General features: G+C 43.4%; 1 protein-coding gene across 5 annotated transcripts in view; it reads left to right on the top strand.

The window, feature by feature from the left end:
* The window catches only part of LOC122561588 (ATP-binding cassette sub-family C member 9-like), a 196034-nt gene that overhangs the window by 94381 nt on the left and 83868 nt on the right, over nt 1–17785 (top strand). The window lies entirely within an intron of this gene.

Below are 17785 nucleotides of genomic sequence, written 5' to 3' on the forward strand. Positions count from 1 at the left end.
GTCAGTCTCCAACTGCATTCTTCATTCTTCAGAAAGCTCCTTAAATCTGTCAGCAGTAGTAAAGGCTGTTGTGATGATTCCCCTATCCTCTGGCTCCCTCCAAATTTTCCAACTGTCCCAGGACAAATCCTGAAATTTTGAGAAACCTCAAAGATGCATATTTTCAAGTGCAGACCATTTCCTTTCTGAATCCACTATGGTAGCCTGAAGAACCAAATAGACTTTTCTGTCAGTCCAGAGACCCCTCTCTGTTTGAGACATTCATTTGGAGGAAAACGTGTAACCTAATCTCAAAAATTAGTTTATCCACTTCCCTATGGTATTGAGAAACACATTGACTTTGCTTAAAATCCAAGGAGAACTGCCAATTAAGTATCGTGACTCCAACTGACATTCATATTTAGAAGAACCACTTGAACTTGGTACTGACAAATCCCATTTTCAATGGAATGAGTGCCCAATCCTGCAGTTTGTAATTTGTATTTGTTATAGCAGACATAATTGCTCTTAAAAGGCAAATGTGGCCTGTGGAGCTATGGACTATAAATTTCCTGCCCATTCTTTTTTTTTTTGAAAAGCAGCATATCTATGACCTTGAGTTGAAAAATATTGATTGCAATTTGAGTCAATACTTCTGAACATAACCTTACTGGCAAATATTAGAGTATGATCATGATGGTGAGGGGGTTGTATATTCCCAGTTTGATTGACAGTGCCAAGAAGTTATTAAAGCTTTTGCTGCCTTTGATGTTGTTCTATGAATATAACTTCTTGATAAGGGATTAAGTACTTGAGGATATTTAAATATATTGAACAGGGTTATTTTTAAGGATTGTTTATTTCATATATGGTTGAATTCTGTCATAGAAACATAAAAAATGGAGTAGGGTTGGCATCATCAAGCCCACTCTGCCATTTAACATATTCAGATGGTTCCTAATCTCAACACTTTACTCTTTCTCCTCTCCTGACTCCCCTTAAGTTCTTTAGCCTCAAGACATTTTTTTTCTCAAACATATGCTGTCATGTGGCCAGCAAGCCTTCTGTGGTAGAGAATTCCACAATTTCACCACACTGAGTGGAGAAGTTTCTCATCTCAATCTGAATTGGCCAACACAGTTTCTGAGACCATGGCACCTTGTTCTGCATTCTCCCCCAGCTAGCGGGGAAACATCATCCTGCATCCACTCTGTTCTGTCCCTGTTAGAACTTTATATATTTCAGTGAGACTCTCTTGCATTCTTTGGAACTCCAATGAACACAGGCACAATCAACCTAATGTACCCTCATACGACCAATCTGCCATCCTAAGAATCAGCTTAGTGAACCTTTGCTACAGTCTCTCCATAGTAATTATATTTTCTCTTGAGTAAGGAGACCAAGACTGCACACAATACTCCACGTGTGACCTCACCAAGGTCCTGTAAAGCTGCAGTAAGATATCCCTGCTCCAGTACTCCAACCCTTTTGCAATGAAGGCCAACAATCCATGAGCCTTCCTAACTGCTCACTGCATTGTACATCTGCTTTTAGTTACCAGTGTATGGAGATAACCGGATGTCTTTGCACATCAACATTTCCCAATATCTCACTATATAAATACTACCCTGCAATTCTGTTTTTTCGACTAAAGTGGACAATTTACACTTATCCACATTAGACTGCATTTGCCATGCATTTGCCCATTCACTCAACTTGTCTAAATCATTTGAAACCTCTTCATATCCTCCTCATCACTCACTATTGCACTGGATGTGGAGGAGAGGATCAAAAAAACGATTCTGGGTAGGAGTGAAAGGAACAGGATGGTCATTATGGGAGACTTTAACTTCCCCAACATTGACTGGAAATGCTCTAACTCTAGTACATCAGATGGATCAGTTTTTGTCCAATGTGTGCAGGAGGGTTTCCTGACACAGTATGTCGAAGGGCTGACAAGAGGGGAGGCCACACTGGATCTGGTGCTTGGTAATGAATCAGGCCAGGCATTTGATTCAGTGGTAGGTGAGCACTTTGGAGACAGTGACCATAATTCAGTTATGTTTAGTTGAGCGATGGAAAGGGATAGGTATATGCCACAGGGCAAGAGTTATTGATGGGGCAAGGGCAAGTATAATGCAATTAGGCAAGACTTAAGATGCATAGAATGGGGTAGCAAAATGCAGGGGATGGGGACAATCGAAATGTGAAGCTGGTTTAAGGAACAGATATTGTGTGTCCTTAATAGACATCTCTCTGTTAGACAGGGAGGAAGTGATAAGGCAAGGGGACCATGGTTTACTACAGAAATTCTCTTGTTAAGGGGAAGAAGGAGGCTTATGTGACGATGAGACAAGATGGTTCAGATGAGGCGATGGAGAGTTACAGACTAGCTAGGAAGGATTTAAAGAGAGAGTTAAAAAGAGCAAAGAGAGGACATGAGCAGTCTTTAGCAAGTAGAATACAGGAGAACCCGAAAGCTTTCTATAGGTACTTGAAGAATAAAAGGATGACCAGGGTAGGAATAGGGCCAGTTGAAGGCAGAAGTGGGAAGTTGTGTGTGTACCCTTTGGAGATCGGAGAGGTGCCAAACAAATATTCTCATCGGTTTTCACTCAGGAAGAGGAGAATATTGTAGAGAAGAAGAATGAGATATGAGATATTCAACTATAAAGATTGAGGTTAATAAGGAAGAGGTGTTATCAATTCTAGAAGGAGTGAAAGTAGACAAGTCCCCTGGGCTGGATGGGATTTATCCAAGGATTCTCTGGGAAGCTAGGGAGGAGGTGTTGGAGCCTTTGGCTTTGATCTTTGAGTCATCCCTGTCTACAGGTTTAATACCAGAGGACTGAAGGATTGCAAATGTTGTGCCCTTGTTCAAGAAGGGCAGTAGAGATGACCCAGTTAATTATAGTCCAGTTAGCCTTACGTCTGTTGTCAGAAAAGTTTTGGAAAGAATTATAAGAGATAGGATTTATAATCCTCTAGCAAGCAACTATTCGATTTCAGATGGTTTCGTCAAGGGCAGGTCAGGTCTCACAAATCTCATTGAGTTTTTTGATGAGGGTGGCCAAGCATGTGGATGAGGGTAGGGCAGTTGACGTAGTATACATGGACTTCAGTAAAGCCTTTGATAAGGTTCCACATGGCAAGCTGTTGGAGCAAATGCAGAGGCATGGGATTGAGGATGATTTAGCAGTTTGGATTAGAAACTGGCTTTCTGAAAGAAGGCAACGAGTGGTGGTTGATGGAAAATGTTCAGCCTGGAGTCCAGTTACTAGTGGTGCGCCATAAGGATCTACTTTGGGACCACTGCTTGGGGTTTGTCATTTTTATAAATGACTTCGATGCAGGCATTGGTGGATGGGTTAGTAAGTTTGCAAATCACACTAAAGTCTGTGGAGTAGTGGACAGTGTGGAAGAATGTTGCAGGTTGCAGGGGGACTTGGATAAACTGCAGAATTGGGCTGAGAGGTGGAAAATGGAGTTCAATGCAGATAAATGTGAGGTGGTTCACTTTGGGAAGAATAATAGGAAGGCAGAGTACTGGGTCAATGGAAAGATTCTTGCTAGTGTGGATGTGCAGAGGGATCTTGGAGTCCACGTACATAGATAGCTGAAATTTGCCATCCAGGTTGTTAAGAAGGCATACGATGTGTCAAGTTTTATTGGTAGAGGGATTGAGTTCCGGAGCCGTAATGTCATGCTGCAACTATACAAAATGCTAGTGCAGGCACACTTGGAATATTGCATACGGTTCTGGTGGCCCCAGTACAGGAAGGATGTGGAAGCATTGGAAAAGGTGCAGAGGAGATTTACCAGGATGTTGCCTGGTCTGGAGGGAAGGTTTTATGAGGAAAGGCTGAGAGACTTGAGTCTGTTCTCTTTGGAAAGAAGAAGGCTAAGAGGGGATTTGATAGAGACATAGAAGATGATCAGAATATTAGGTAGGGTAGACAGTGAAAGTCTTTTTCCTAGGATGATGATGTCAGCTTGTATGAGGGGGCATAGTTACAAATTGAGGGATGATAGATTTAAGCCAGATGTCAGAGGCAGGTTCTTCACTCAGAGAGTGGTAAGGCCTTTGATAAGGTGCCACATGGGAGGCTGCTGAGCAAGGTGAGGGCCCACGGTGTTCGAGGTGAGCTACTGGTATGGATAGAGGATTGGCTGTCTGACAGAAGGCAGAGAGTTGGGATAAAAGGTTCTTTTTCGGAATGGCAGCCGGTGACAAGCGGTGTCCCGCAGGGTTCAGTGTTGGGGCCGCAGCTGTTCACATTATATATTAATGATCTGGATGAAGGGACTGGGGGCGTTCTAGCGAAGTTTGCTGATGACACAAAGTTAGGTGGACAGGCAGGTAGTACTGAGTGGGGAGGCTGCAGAAGGATCAGTTTGGAGGAGTGGTCCAGGAAATGGTTGATGGAATTCAATGTGAGCAAATGCGAGGTCTTGCACTTTGAGAAAAAGAATAGAAACATTGATTACTTTCTAAATGGTGAGAAAATTCGTAAAGCCAAAGTACAGAGGGATCTGGGAGTGCTAGTTGAGGATTCTCTAAAGGTAAATCTGCAGGTTGAGTCCGTGATTAAGAAAGCGAATGCAATGTTGTCAATTATCTCAAGGGGGTTGGAATATAAAAGCACTGTTGTGCTACTGAGACTTTATAAAGCTCTGGTTAGGCCCCATTTGGAGTACTGTGTCCAGTTTTGGTCCCCACACCTCAGGAAGGACATACTGGCACTGGAGCATGTCCAGCGGAGATTCACACGGATGATCCCTGGAATGGTAGGTCTAACATACGAGGAACGGCTGAGGATCCTGGGATTGTATTCATTGGAGTTTAGAAGATTAAGGGGAGATATAATAGAAACTTACAAGATAATACATGGCTTGGAGAGGGTGGATGCTAGGAAATTGTTTCCGTTAGGTGAGAAGACTAGGACCCGTGGACACAGCCTTAGAATTTGAGGGGGTCAATTCAGAACAGAAATGCGGAGACATTTCTTCAGCCAGAGAGTGGTGGGCATGTGGAATTGATTGCCACAGAGTGCAGTGGAGGCTGGGACGCTAAATGTCTTCAAGGCAGAAATTGATAAATTCTTGGTCACAAGGAATTAAGGGCTACGGGGAGAATGCAGGTAAGTGGAGTTGAAATGCCCATCAGCCATGATTGAATGGCGGAGTGGACTCGATGGGCCGAATGGCCTTACTTCCGCTCCTATGTCTTATGGTCTTATGGTCTTGTGGAATGCCCTACCTGCCAATGTAGTTAATTCAGCCACATTAGGGAGATTTAAACAGTCCTTGGATAAGCATATGGATGATGTTGGGATAGTGTAGGGGGATGGGCTTAGATTAATTCACAGGTCGGCGCAACATCGAGGGCCAAAGGGCCTGTTCTGCACTGTATTGTTCTATATTCTATCTTCTAATTTTGTGTTGTCAGGAAGCGTGGAGATACTACATTTGATTCCCTCATCAAAATCATTGATATTTTATGAATAGCTGAGACTAAATCCCTGTGATAGTTGGCTTGCCACTACTTCTCTATCTCCTGTCTGTGAGCTAATTCCCAATCTGGGCTAGTAAATTATCATCAGTCCTATATGCTTTGAATTTTCATACTGATATTTTGTATGGAACTTTATTAAAAGCTTTCTGAAAACCCAAAAGCACCATTTCCACTGATTTTCTCTCACATATTCTACTAGCTATGTTCTCAGAACACTCCAGATTGTCAAACACTATTTTCCTCTCATAAATCCATGCTGACCTTTTGTAATCCTGTTGGTATTTTCTAAGTGTCCTGTAATTATATCCTTTTCAGCAGACTCCCACATTTTCTCCAGTACTGATGTTAGGCTAATCAGTCTGTAACTCCTTTCCCTCCTCACCACCCTCGTTTTATAAGTGGTAGAGTTGGGGGTTGCTTGTAGAGACTTAAGAGCTTTATCTTATTTTATTTCAGCATTTGCTCATGAGATTTATCTTGGTGAATATTGGGTGAGTTGGCATGAAGTATAAGGGTAAATGATGGTGAATGTCATATGGGTGATTATGGGTTGGTATAAATTTTAACCAGGTTGTCATGAGTTTGAGGTCAACTCATAAAGTCATAGTGTCCTATAGTACAGAGACAGACCCATTGGCCCAAACTGGTCCCCCATTTTCCTGCACTTGAGCCATTTCCTTCTAAACCTTTCCTATCCATATATTTATCCAAATGCCTTTAAATGTTGTTAATGTACCCGCCTCTACCATTTCCACTAGCAGCTCATTCCACATGCATACCTCTGTGCAAAAGCTGTTGCCCCTCAGGTTCCCATTTATTCTTTCCCCTCTAACCTTAAACTGATACCCTCTCGTCCTCAATTCCCCAACCCTGGGAAAAAGACTGAGTGCATTCACCCTATCCAAACCTCTCATGATCTTATACACTTCTATACCCCCCTTCAGTCTCCTGCGCTCTAAAGAAAAAAGTCCTAGCTTGATCAACCTCTCCCTATAACTCAGACAGTTGAGTCCTGGGAACATCCTTGTTAGCACTACATTCTGAGTACAATGCGGCAATAATGTGATTCTGATAAGCAGTCCATGTTCAAATGCAACAAGACCTGGGCCAACCAGTGGCAAATAACATTTGTGCCTAACGAATGCCAGGTAATGACCATCACAAACAAGAGACAATCTAACCACCATCCCTTGACATTCAATGGCGTTACCATCACTGAAATCCCTACCATCAACATTTTTGGGGTTATCATTGACCGGAAACTCACTGGACTCAGCACATAAACACCATGGCTACAAGAGCAGGTCAGAGGCTAGGAATACTCCGGCAACTAACTCCTATCCTGAGGTGCAAAAGCCTGTCCATCATCTACAAGGCACAAGTCAGCAGTGTGATGGAATATTCCCCACTTGTCTGGATGAGTGCAGCTTTAGCAATACTCAAGAAGCTTGACACCCACCGGGACAAAGCAGCCAGCTTCATTGACACTACAATCACAAGCATCCACTCCCTCCACCACCAACACTCAGTAGCAGCAGTGTGCACTATCTACAACATGCACTGCCGAAATTCATCAAAGATCCTTAGACCTCATCTTCTGACGACCATTTCCATCGAGAAGGACAAGGGCAACAGATATATGGAAATACCACCCCCTACAAATTCCTCTCCAAGCCACTCAGTATCTGACTTGGAAATACATTGCCGTCTCTTCACTGTCGCTGGTTCCAAATCCTTGCATTGTGGGTCAACCCACAGCAGGTGGACTGCAGCGGTTCAAGAAGAAAGCTCACCACCACCTTCTCAAGGGCAACTAGGGACAGACAATAAATGCAGCTCAACCAACAAAACCCAACAAATATTATGGGGATGTGTGGATAGGCATATGTTGGCACAAAGGGTATAAGGCGTCAGCGGGGTAGGGGGTTGGTGGTGGAGGTGCATGGATGGGCCGTAGGGAGTTGGTGAAGGGGGTGTGAATTGCGAGGGCTAGAGAGTCTAGTATTGAGAAAAAAAGAGTTTCACAGAAGCTAGATGGGCCTTTTAACTTGTTGCCACTGATTATCAGCAATCTCTATATTCTCCTCCCGACTGTCTCTGGCACGATTAACAGACCTGACACTCGAGCCTACCATTCCTACCAGAATGAAGGTTTGGAAATCTAGGGACAACATTTTTTTTGTTTGAGTCGGGTACAGTAAGCTGGAAAATTTCCCACCTCGGGAGCGACAATCTGGGCCGGCATCTAATCATTGCAAACTCTGTGTCTCTGGACGCAAATACTTTGCATCTTTTTCTCAGTTATGTAGTCTGAGCTTTCCTTTCAGGAGTTTGATTGTTAAAGGTCAGCAGACCACAGAGCATGCATGCTCTCTCCGAATACCCAAAAGTGAACTTCCAATCCCAAAACTTAATATTCTTTTAAAACACGTAATTGTAACAGTTTTTCAGTTAACCATAAATCCCTTCCCACTGATTTAGTTATGAGACAATCCTCTTATTCTTGGAGAAAGTGAGGACTGCAGATGCAGGAGTTCAGAGTCAAGAGTGTCGTGCTGGAAAAGAACAGCGGGTCAGGCAGCATCTGAGGAGCAGGAAAATTGATAGTTCAGTCATAAGACCTTCATCATGAAGGGCTTATGCCCAAAACATCGATCCTCCTGCTCCTTGGAAGCTACCTGACCTGCTGTACTCAATCCTTTTATTCTTGTTGAACCCTGCTACTACAGGGTTAAGTGGCTTAACAGTCCATGAAATGTTGGCCTAATGCTGAAAAATGACAAACCAGCGAGCTATAAATTCAGTTTTCACTAAACTTTGAAACAGTGAGGTCATCCAAATGTTATTTGTGGGACGTCAAAAATCTGGCACTTTGTTTGACGACCATCGTGGTTACATAGCAACCGACTGATATATGATTTTATTAAAAGCCTAATTACCAAAAAGTTATTAGGGAAAAAAAAATTGAATCCCTTGAATTTGGAAGCAACTTTTTAAGTATAGGTAGGGAATGGCTAGCTGGGAGGAGTCTCAGGGTACAGCTAAAAGTAGGTACTTTCGTGAGTGCAGTGTAATTCATTGTGTCCCACAGGGGCCTGTACTGGGGCCTCAGATTTTCACCATATTTATAAATGACTCGAATGAAAGATTGGACTTGTATTCAAGTCCGCAGTTGTTATGTTAAATACCACAATATCTCATGGAGGTGGAAACAGAGAAGAGATGCTGATGGATTAACTGAGTGGATAAAACCAGCAGACGGAGTTGAATGGGGCAAGTCCTCCTACCCTTCTTCTTACAAGGGTAAATCATGTTTCACTACATTCCATTCCATCTGTCAATATTTTTGGAGTGGAGAATTAAAATTAGAAAGGTAACAAGGAGCTAAGGGCTTTGCTTGCACATTGTGTGAAGTGTTCATCAGACACCGAAGGTCAGACTGTTGTGAGTCTGGAATTCCATTGTAAATGACCCGGGTGAGAGTACTTACCAGAAGTGGAAGGGGGTGGGGGGTAGTCAAAAGGCAAAAAAGGATATCAGTTGCAAAGGACATGGTCTGAGTTGGCTTTATTTGCATCTGAGACAGAGACCATGTAAGCTGAAACAGTCATTTTCAGGACTGTAACTAGTGAAATGCCTCAAGAATTAGTGCTTGACTTTGGGGTGGCACAATGGCTCAGTGGTTAACACTGCTACCTCACAATGCCAGGGTCCAAGGTTCAATTTCAGCCTCAGGTGACTTTCTGTGCGGTGTTTACATGTTCTCCCCCTGTCTGCTTGGCTAGGTGGATTAGCTATGGGAAATGTAGGCCAAGGTGTGGGTCTGGGTGGGATGCTCTCCAAAGGGTTGATGTAGACTCAATGGGCCAAATGACCTGCTTCCCCACTGTAGGGATTCTGGTCGAGCTATTTGCAATCTACATCGATGACTTGGATGAGGGAATTAATGAATGCAAGTTTACTGTTGATACAAATTTATTTTGAAATAGAAGCTGTGATTACAACGTAATTAGGAGAACAGAAAATAGAGATGAAATGGGAAATAGACAGTCTAATGTTGGGATGCGTGAGATTGTTGTTTTCTTGGAAAAATGACAAACCAGAGAATAAATGTTAATGGTTAGAGGGGTTTTGGGTCTGTGTACACAAATCACTGAAAATGAGCAATACACAGCTACAACAAGCAAATAGGAAAGTGAGTGGCCTTTAAGCCTTTCTTGCATGGAGCTTGGAATGTCAGAGTATGGAAATCTTGTGGAAATCATATGGAACTTTGACAGATTGTACTTTGATCTCTGAGCACAGTTGCAGTTTCATTATCTCATGGAAGGTGCACTTGCTTTACAGGGGATCCTACAAGGGCTTACAAAGTTGATTCCAGGAATGAGGTAGTTGTTCTGCAAGGAGCTTGAGTAGCATACACCTTTTATTCTCTGGAGTTTGGAAGAACGAAAGGTGCTCTTATTGAAGTATTTAAAGTTCTAGGAGGTCTTCATGGTATAGATGCTGAAATATCATTTCCCCCAACCAGGAGAGTCTGGAACATGTGAGCATATGATTCAGGAGCAGAGGTCAGCCATTCAACTCCTTGAGGCTGCTCTGCTGTTCATAAGATCATGGCAGGTCCGATTGTAACTTCCAATCCACATTTCCACCTAACGCTGATAAACTGTTCACCCTTGCTTAACAGGAACGTCTCTATCTCTGTGTTAAAAATGTTCAAGAGCTCTGCTTCCACCACCTTTTAGTTGCAAAGACTCCCGACTCTTTGAGAGAAACAAAACAGCCTGTTAGGAACGGGTGACTCCTGATTTTTAAACAGTGATTCCTAGTTCTGGGTTGTCCCAGCAGTGAAAATATCCTCTCTTCATCCACACTGTCAAGAATCCTTCAGGATTTTATATGTTTCAATCAAATCTCCACCTAATCTTTTAAACTGCAACAGACACAAGCCTAGCCTTTCAAGTGTATCTTGAACTGAATCCTGTAGCTGTCAGATTACACAAAAGCAAAATCATTTGAATGCTGAAAATCTAAAATAGAAAAGGTTGGAAATATTCTGCGTTACCTTTGCCTACACCTTCACTGTTGTCCCAATCCTGACTGTCAATGCTATCCCATTCACCATGGTCACTTCTGCATCATTATCACTGCCTCTAAGGCACGCTGGCTCAGTGGTTAGCAGTGCTGCCTCACAGCACTAGGAACGTGGGTTTGATTCCACCCTCTGGCAACTGTCTGTGTGGAGTTTGCACATTTCTCCCCATGTCTGCGTGGGTTTCCTCCAGATGCTCCAGTTTCCTCCCACAGTCCAAAGATGTGCAGGTTTGGTGGATTAGCCATAGGAAATGCAGAGTTATGGGGGTGGGTCTGGGTAGGATGCTCTTTGGAGTTGGTGTGGACTTGATGGGCTGAATGGACTGCTTCTGCCCTATAGGTACTTCTGTGCCACTCACCACTGCACCTGCCACCCCTTCCCAATGTCGCTGCTATCCTATGGATGGAATAGCACTAAGTGGTGTCTCAGAAGCAGGAGAGGTGGTGAGGCATCCCCAGTGAGTGAGTGGGAAGTGCAGAGGGCAGGAAGGATTTGTACAGTCACAGTGGACAAGTGAACATGATGCATGCAATAATGAGGGTTGTAATCGTGAGATGCAGTCCCATTCAGTGACACAGGTCGAGGGAGTGCTGGCCCCGTGAGTGTGAGGTAGCAGAAAGAAGATGGTGACATTTCCTTTCACAGATCATTGAGTTTCTTCCTGAAGGACTGAGGGTCTGGATTCACTCAGGACATAGGACTGACCTGAGCTGCAACTGTCTGGTGGCATGGCCTCCTGTAGGCGTAAGCCGGAAGAAGCACTTCCCTCATCTCATTCAACAAAGTGCTTCAACTTATAATGGAAAAGGTCTGCCCATGTTCTCCAAATAAGGACTCAAGTCAATGAGGAGTAAGAGAAGGAGACATTCTTTTCACTCAAAAGGCTGTAAAGCACTGGAATTCTGTACCCCCAGAGGACAGTAAATGCTTGGTCATTGAGCAGGCTCAAGTCAGAGATTGGGAGAAATTTGGACTTGCATGGAACCAAAGAATATGAAAATTGGGTGGAAAGTGCAGTGAGTGAGGATTCTTCGAGAGTACAAGAGAGATTTACCAAAATGCTTCCAGCAATGAAGGATTTTAACCACAAGCTTCATTTGGGGAAACTGGGATTATTCCCCTTGGTGTAGAGAAAATTGTGGGGAACTCTGATGGAGCTGGATGAGATTTCAACAGAATCAGAGAAAGAAATGCTATTCCTAAGAGCTGATGAAATAAGGACAAGGGGACATAAACTTACGGTTTTGGGCATGAGATGCTAGAGTCGTAGAATCATAGAGATGCACAGTATGGAAATAGATCCTTCAGTCCAACTCATCCATGCTGACCAGATATTCTAAATTACTCCAGTCCCATTTGAAACATAGAACATACAATACAGAACAGTATAGCACAGTACAGGGCCTTCGGACCTCGATGTTGTGCCAATCTTTTATTCTACTCTAAGATCAAACTAACCTACATACCGTTCATTTTATTAACATCAATGTGCCTATCCAAGAGTCACTTAAAATGTCCCTAATGTATCTGACACTACTACCACTGCTGGCAGTGCACTCCACACACCCACACTCTCTGTGTGAAGAACCCACCTCTGACATATCCCCTAAAACCTCCTCCAATCACCTTAAAATTATGCCCCCTTGAGAGCCATTTCCGCCCTGGGAAAATATCTCTGACCTGATTATTCACTCTATCCATGCCTCACATCATCTTATACACTTTTATCAAATCGCCTCTCATCCTTCTTCGCTCCAATGAGAAAAGCTCTTGCTCCCTCAACCTTTCTTCATAAGACATGCCCTCCCGTCCAGGCAGCATCCTAGTAAATCTCCTCTGCACCCTCTCTAAAGCTTCCACATCCTTCCTATAATAAGGCGACCAGAACTGAACACAATATTCCAAGTGTGGTCTCACCAGGGCTTTATAGAACTGCAGCATAACCCCTGCTAATGAAAGCCAACACACCATATGCCTTCTTAACAACCCTATCTATTTGGGTGATAACTTGGAGGGATCTATGGACACGGACCCCAAGATCTCTCTGCTCCTCCAGATTGCCAAGAATCCTACCTTTAACCTTGAAATCTGCATTCAAATTCGACCTTCCAAAGTGAATGACTTCACACTTTTCCAGGTTGAACTCCATCTGCTACTTCTCAGCTCAGCTCTACATCCTGTCAATGTTCCATTGCAAACAGCCCTCCACATGATCCACAAGTCCACCAAACTTTGTGTCATCAGCAAACTTACTAACCCACCCTTCCACTACCTTATCCTAGTCATTTATAAAAATCACAAAGAGCAGAGGTCTCAGAACAGATCCCTGCGGAATACCACTAGTCACGGAGTTCCAGGCTGAATACTTTCCATCTACTACAGGTAGAGGATCCTTTATCTGAAGTTCCAAAATCCGAAAGGTTATCTTGTGAACCTTTTTTCTCATTAACAAGGTTGTTTGGCATGCAAAGTTAATCTAAATTGCCACCCACTCAATGCATGTCACTCAGGTATGATGTGGAGGGGCGTGGCCCAGCACTGGCAGGCCTGGATTCAATCTCAAGGGCTATTTTAGTTAGTAAGTCTGCTCCTCCAATATGATTTTGAAAAAAATCATCATCAAACTGTCACTTATTCTGAAATTTGAAAAATTGCAAATTCTGAAAAACAGCTGATGCAGATGATTTTGGATAAAGGATCGTCTACCTGTACCAACCTCTATCTTTTATGGGCCAGCCAGTTCTGTATCCAGACAACCAGATTTCCCTGTATCCTATGCCTCCTTACTTTCTGAATAAGCCTACTATGGGGAACCTTATGAAACACCTTGCTAAAATCCATATACACTACATCCACTGCTCTACCTTTGTCAATGTATTTTGTCGTATCCTCAAAGAATTCAATAAGGTTTTGTGAGGCATAACCTGCCCCTCACAAAGCCATACTGACTATCTCGTATCAAACTATGCTTTTCCAAATGACCATAAATCCTGTCTCTCAGAATCCTCTCCAATAATTTCCCCACCACAGACATAAGACTGACTGGTCTGTAATTTCCAGGATTATCCCTATTCCCCTTCTTGAACAAGGGAATAACATTTTCCACCCTCCAATCATCCAGTACTACTCTAGTGGAGAGTGAGGATGCACTCACTTCCTGTAGAAAATTTGGATATATTCCATCTTGCCCAGGGGACTTGTGTACCCTCATGAATTTCAAAAATTCCAGCACATCCTCCTTCTTAATGTCAACCTGTCTGAGATATCAGTTTGTTTCATGCTGTCCTCACAAATGACAAGGTCCCTCTCACTAATTAATACTGAAGCAAAGTGTTTGTTAAGGACCTCCCCTAACTCCTCCGACTCCAGGCACAAGTTCCTTCCAATATCCCTGATCGGCCCTACCCTCACTCTGGCCATCTTCTTGTTCCTGATATGAGTGTAGAATGCCTTGGGGTTTTTATTAAGCCTACTCGCTAAAGCTTTTTCATGCTCCCTTCCAGCTCTCCTAAGTCCATTCTTCAGTTCCTTCCTGGCTACCTTGTAACCCTCTGGAGCCCTGCCTGATCCTTGCCTCCTCAACCTTAAGTAAACTTCTTTCTTCCTCTTGACTAAATGTTCCACATCTCTTGTCATCCAAGATTCCTTCACCTGACCATCCCTTCCTGGACTCAGTGGGACAAACCTATCCAACAAGTTCCATAAACAACCTACACATTACTGTTGTGCATTTCCCTGAGAATATCTGTTCTCAATTTACGCTCTAAAGTTCCTGCCTAATAGCATTGTAATTCCCCCTCTCCCAATTAAATACTTTCCCATACTGTCTGCTCCTATCCCTCTCCATGTCTATAGTAACGGTCATGGAGTTGTGATCACTATCACCAAAATGCTTTCCTACTGAGAAATCTGACACGGCTCTTGGTTCGTTGCCAAGTACCAAATCCAATATGGCCTCCCCTCCAGTCAGCCTATCTACACATTGAGTCAGGAGTCCTTCTTGGACACACCTGACAAAATCTGCTCCATCCACTATTTGCACTAAAAAGGTTCCAATCAATATTAGGGAAGATGAAGTCACCCATGACAACAACCCCACTACTTCTGCACCTTTCCAAAATCTGCCTCCAAATCTGTTCCTCCATGTCTCTGTTGCTATTGACCGGTCAATAGAAAACTCCCAAAAAAGTGACTGTTCCTTTCCTGTCTCTGACTTCCACCCATACTGAAACAGTAGACAATCCCTATTCGATTGCCTCCCTTTCTGCAGCTGTGATACTATACCTGATTAGCAATGTCACTTCTCCACCTCTTTTACCTCCCTCCCTATTCCTTTTGAAACGTCTAAAACCCGGAATATCCAACAACCATTCCTGCCCCTGTGTTTTCCAAGTGTGCATCATGGCCACAACATCATAGCTCAGTACTGATCCATGCTCTCAGTTCATCACCTTTATACCTGACATGGGACTGGTGAAATAACTTCTCAGAGGCCGGTATTCCATCAGGGATCACCCTTCATTTGCAAATGTGTAGCCTTTGACAATAGCATTGCCACTCACTGAGGCAAGCATTCAGGGAGTCAGTATCCCTGACATTTATGCTTTCTTGTCAGCCAGGGTTCCCTGATTGGACCAGATTAACAGCACTGTGAAGTCCAGCTGGCTGACCTCATCCCTAACCCTAACCTTAACCATGATCCCCTGCCTGATAGAGGGGACACAATGATTTCAAAAGTAAATTAGATAAATATTTAAAGAAATTAATATTATGCTCCAAAGGGCAGATAGAGGAGAATGGGACTGATTGAATCACTCCACAGATGAGCTCAATGGGCTGAATGTCATCGTCCTGCACAATAATTACCATATTATTTATCAAATGGCAGAGTAAGCTACACCTGCTCCGAGTTCTTCTGCGCCAACCCAGAAAAGGGGAGGGTAAATGATTGAAGTCACTTGAGTTGAAAGGTATCTCATCAGGGTCTGAGGGGAAATGAAGATGCTGTTGTGAGGAATTTGGCAAGAACCTTGAGTGGGTCTGAGTGAATGAGTCAGGATGAAAGGGGTGAACAAGGTGGGATGTTCAATAGGAAAAGCAGGTGGCAAAACCTTAAAGGGATAGATGGAAATGAAATATAAATTATAGCTGCCTTGGCAGTGTTTTCGCCATTGGGTTTCGCAGGAGGGTTGAGGAATTTCCATCCTTGAACCAAGTTTCCATCAAGGCGATGGTTCCATTGTAGTCCTTCACCATCAAGTTATGAATGTCAGGATCTTGTTTACAAGGATATTCTGGAGGGCGTTTGCAGTCAGGAACGTTGATTATTAATTGGCTGCCAGCATCCATGTGTCCAATTGAGATCAGTCAAGGAGGTTCGCAAAATCTGTTTGCATGGGAGAGAATGATGAGAGACTGGGAAGGGAATTTGAGTGGATAAAGTGTGGAGCTGGTAAAAGCACAGCAGGTCAAGCAGCATCAGCGGAGCAGCAGAATCGACTTTTCAGATCGGGACCCTTCATCAGTCCTGATCTGAAACATTGACTTTCCTGTGGAAATCCTGAGGGACAGGAAGGATGTACATGTAATTGTAAAGGCAAGGACTGATTAGGGATAGTCAACATGGCTTTGTGCATAGGAAATCCTTTCTCACTAATTTGATTGGGATTTTTGAAGTAACAAAGAGGATTGATGAGGGCAGAGTGGTGGACGTGATCTATATGGATTTCAGTAGGGCATTCGACTTGGTTCCTCATGGAAGACTGGTTAGCAAGGTTAGATCTCATGGAATACAGGGAGACCTAGCCATTTGGATACAGAACTGGCTCGAAGGTAGAAGACAGAGAGTGGTGATGGAGGGTTGTTTTTCAGACTGGAGGCCTGTGACACGTGGAGCGCCACAAGGATTGGTGCTGGGTCCTGCTGCATTTTGGGAAAGCAAATGTGAGCTGCTGCATTTTGGGAAAGCAAATCCTAGCAGGATTTATACACTTAATAGTAAGGTCCTGGGGAGTGTTGCTGAACAAAGAGACCTTGGAATGCAGGTTCATTGTTCATTGAAAGTGGAGATGCAGATAGATAGGATAGTGAAGAAGATGTTTAGTATGCTTTCTTTTATTGGTCAGAGCATTGAGTATAGGAATTGGAAGGTCATGTTATGGTTGTACAGGACATTGGTTAAGCCACTGTTGGAATATTGTGTGCAATTCTGGTCTCCTTCCTATTGGAAGGATGTTGTGAAAACTTGAAAGGATTCAGACAAGATTTACAAGCATGTTGCCAGGGTTGGAGAGTTTGAGCTATAGGGAGAGGCTGAATAGGCTGGGGGTGTTTTCCCTAGAGGTTGGAGGCTTAGGGTGACTTATAGAGGTTTATAAAATCATAATGGCTGTGGATAGGGTAAATAGACAAAGTCTGTTCCCTGGAGTGGGGGAATCCAGAACTAGAGGGCGCAGGTTTAGGGTGAGAGGGGAAAGGTATAAAAGGGACCGAAGGGGCAACATTTTCACACAGAGGCTGTTACGTGTATGGAATGAGCTGCCAGAGGAAGTGGTGGAGGCTGGTACAATTACAACATTTAAAGGGCATCTGGAGAGGTATATGAATAGGAAGGGTTTAGAGGGATATGGGCCAAGTGCTGGCAAAAGTTTCTAGATTAATTTAGGATATCTGGTTGGCATGGATGAGTTGGACTGACGGGTCTGTTTCCGTGCTGTATACCTCTATGCCTCTACGATGCAGCTTGACCTGCTGTGCTTTTCCCAGCTCGACACCTTTTCTCGACTCTGACTTTCTAGCATCTGCTGTCCTCACTATCTCCAAGGGAATTTGAGTTGTTATTTAGAATCATAGAGTCAGCACAGAAACAGACCTTTTCATCCAACTCATCCATGCCAACGATAATCCAAAACTAAACTAATCCTACCTGCCCACACTTGGTCCATATCCTTTCAAACATTTCTTTTTCATGTGCTTATCCAAATGTCTTTTGAACATTGCAACTCTACCCACATCCACCACTTCCTCAGGAAATTCATTCCACATGCTAATCACTCTCTGTGTTAAAAGAAAATCACCCCATATGCCTTTTTTTAAAAAATTTATCTACTCCCAGCTTAAAATGTGCCCTCTAGTCTTGAAATCTCCCACCCTAGGGAAAAGACACCTGCTATTCACCTTGTCTATAGGCTTCA

Source organism: Chiloscyllium plagiosum, chromosome 23 (assembly GCF_004010195.1).
Source record: "Chiloscyllium plagiosum isolate BGI_BamShark_2017 chromosome 23, ASM401019v2, whole genome shotgun sequence".
In the NCBI taxonomy this organism is placed as follows: domain Eukaryota; kingdom Metazoa; phylum Chordata; class Chondrichthyes; order Orectolobiformes; family Hemiscylliidae; genus Chiloscyllium; species Chiloscyllium plagiosum.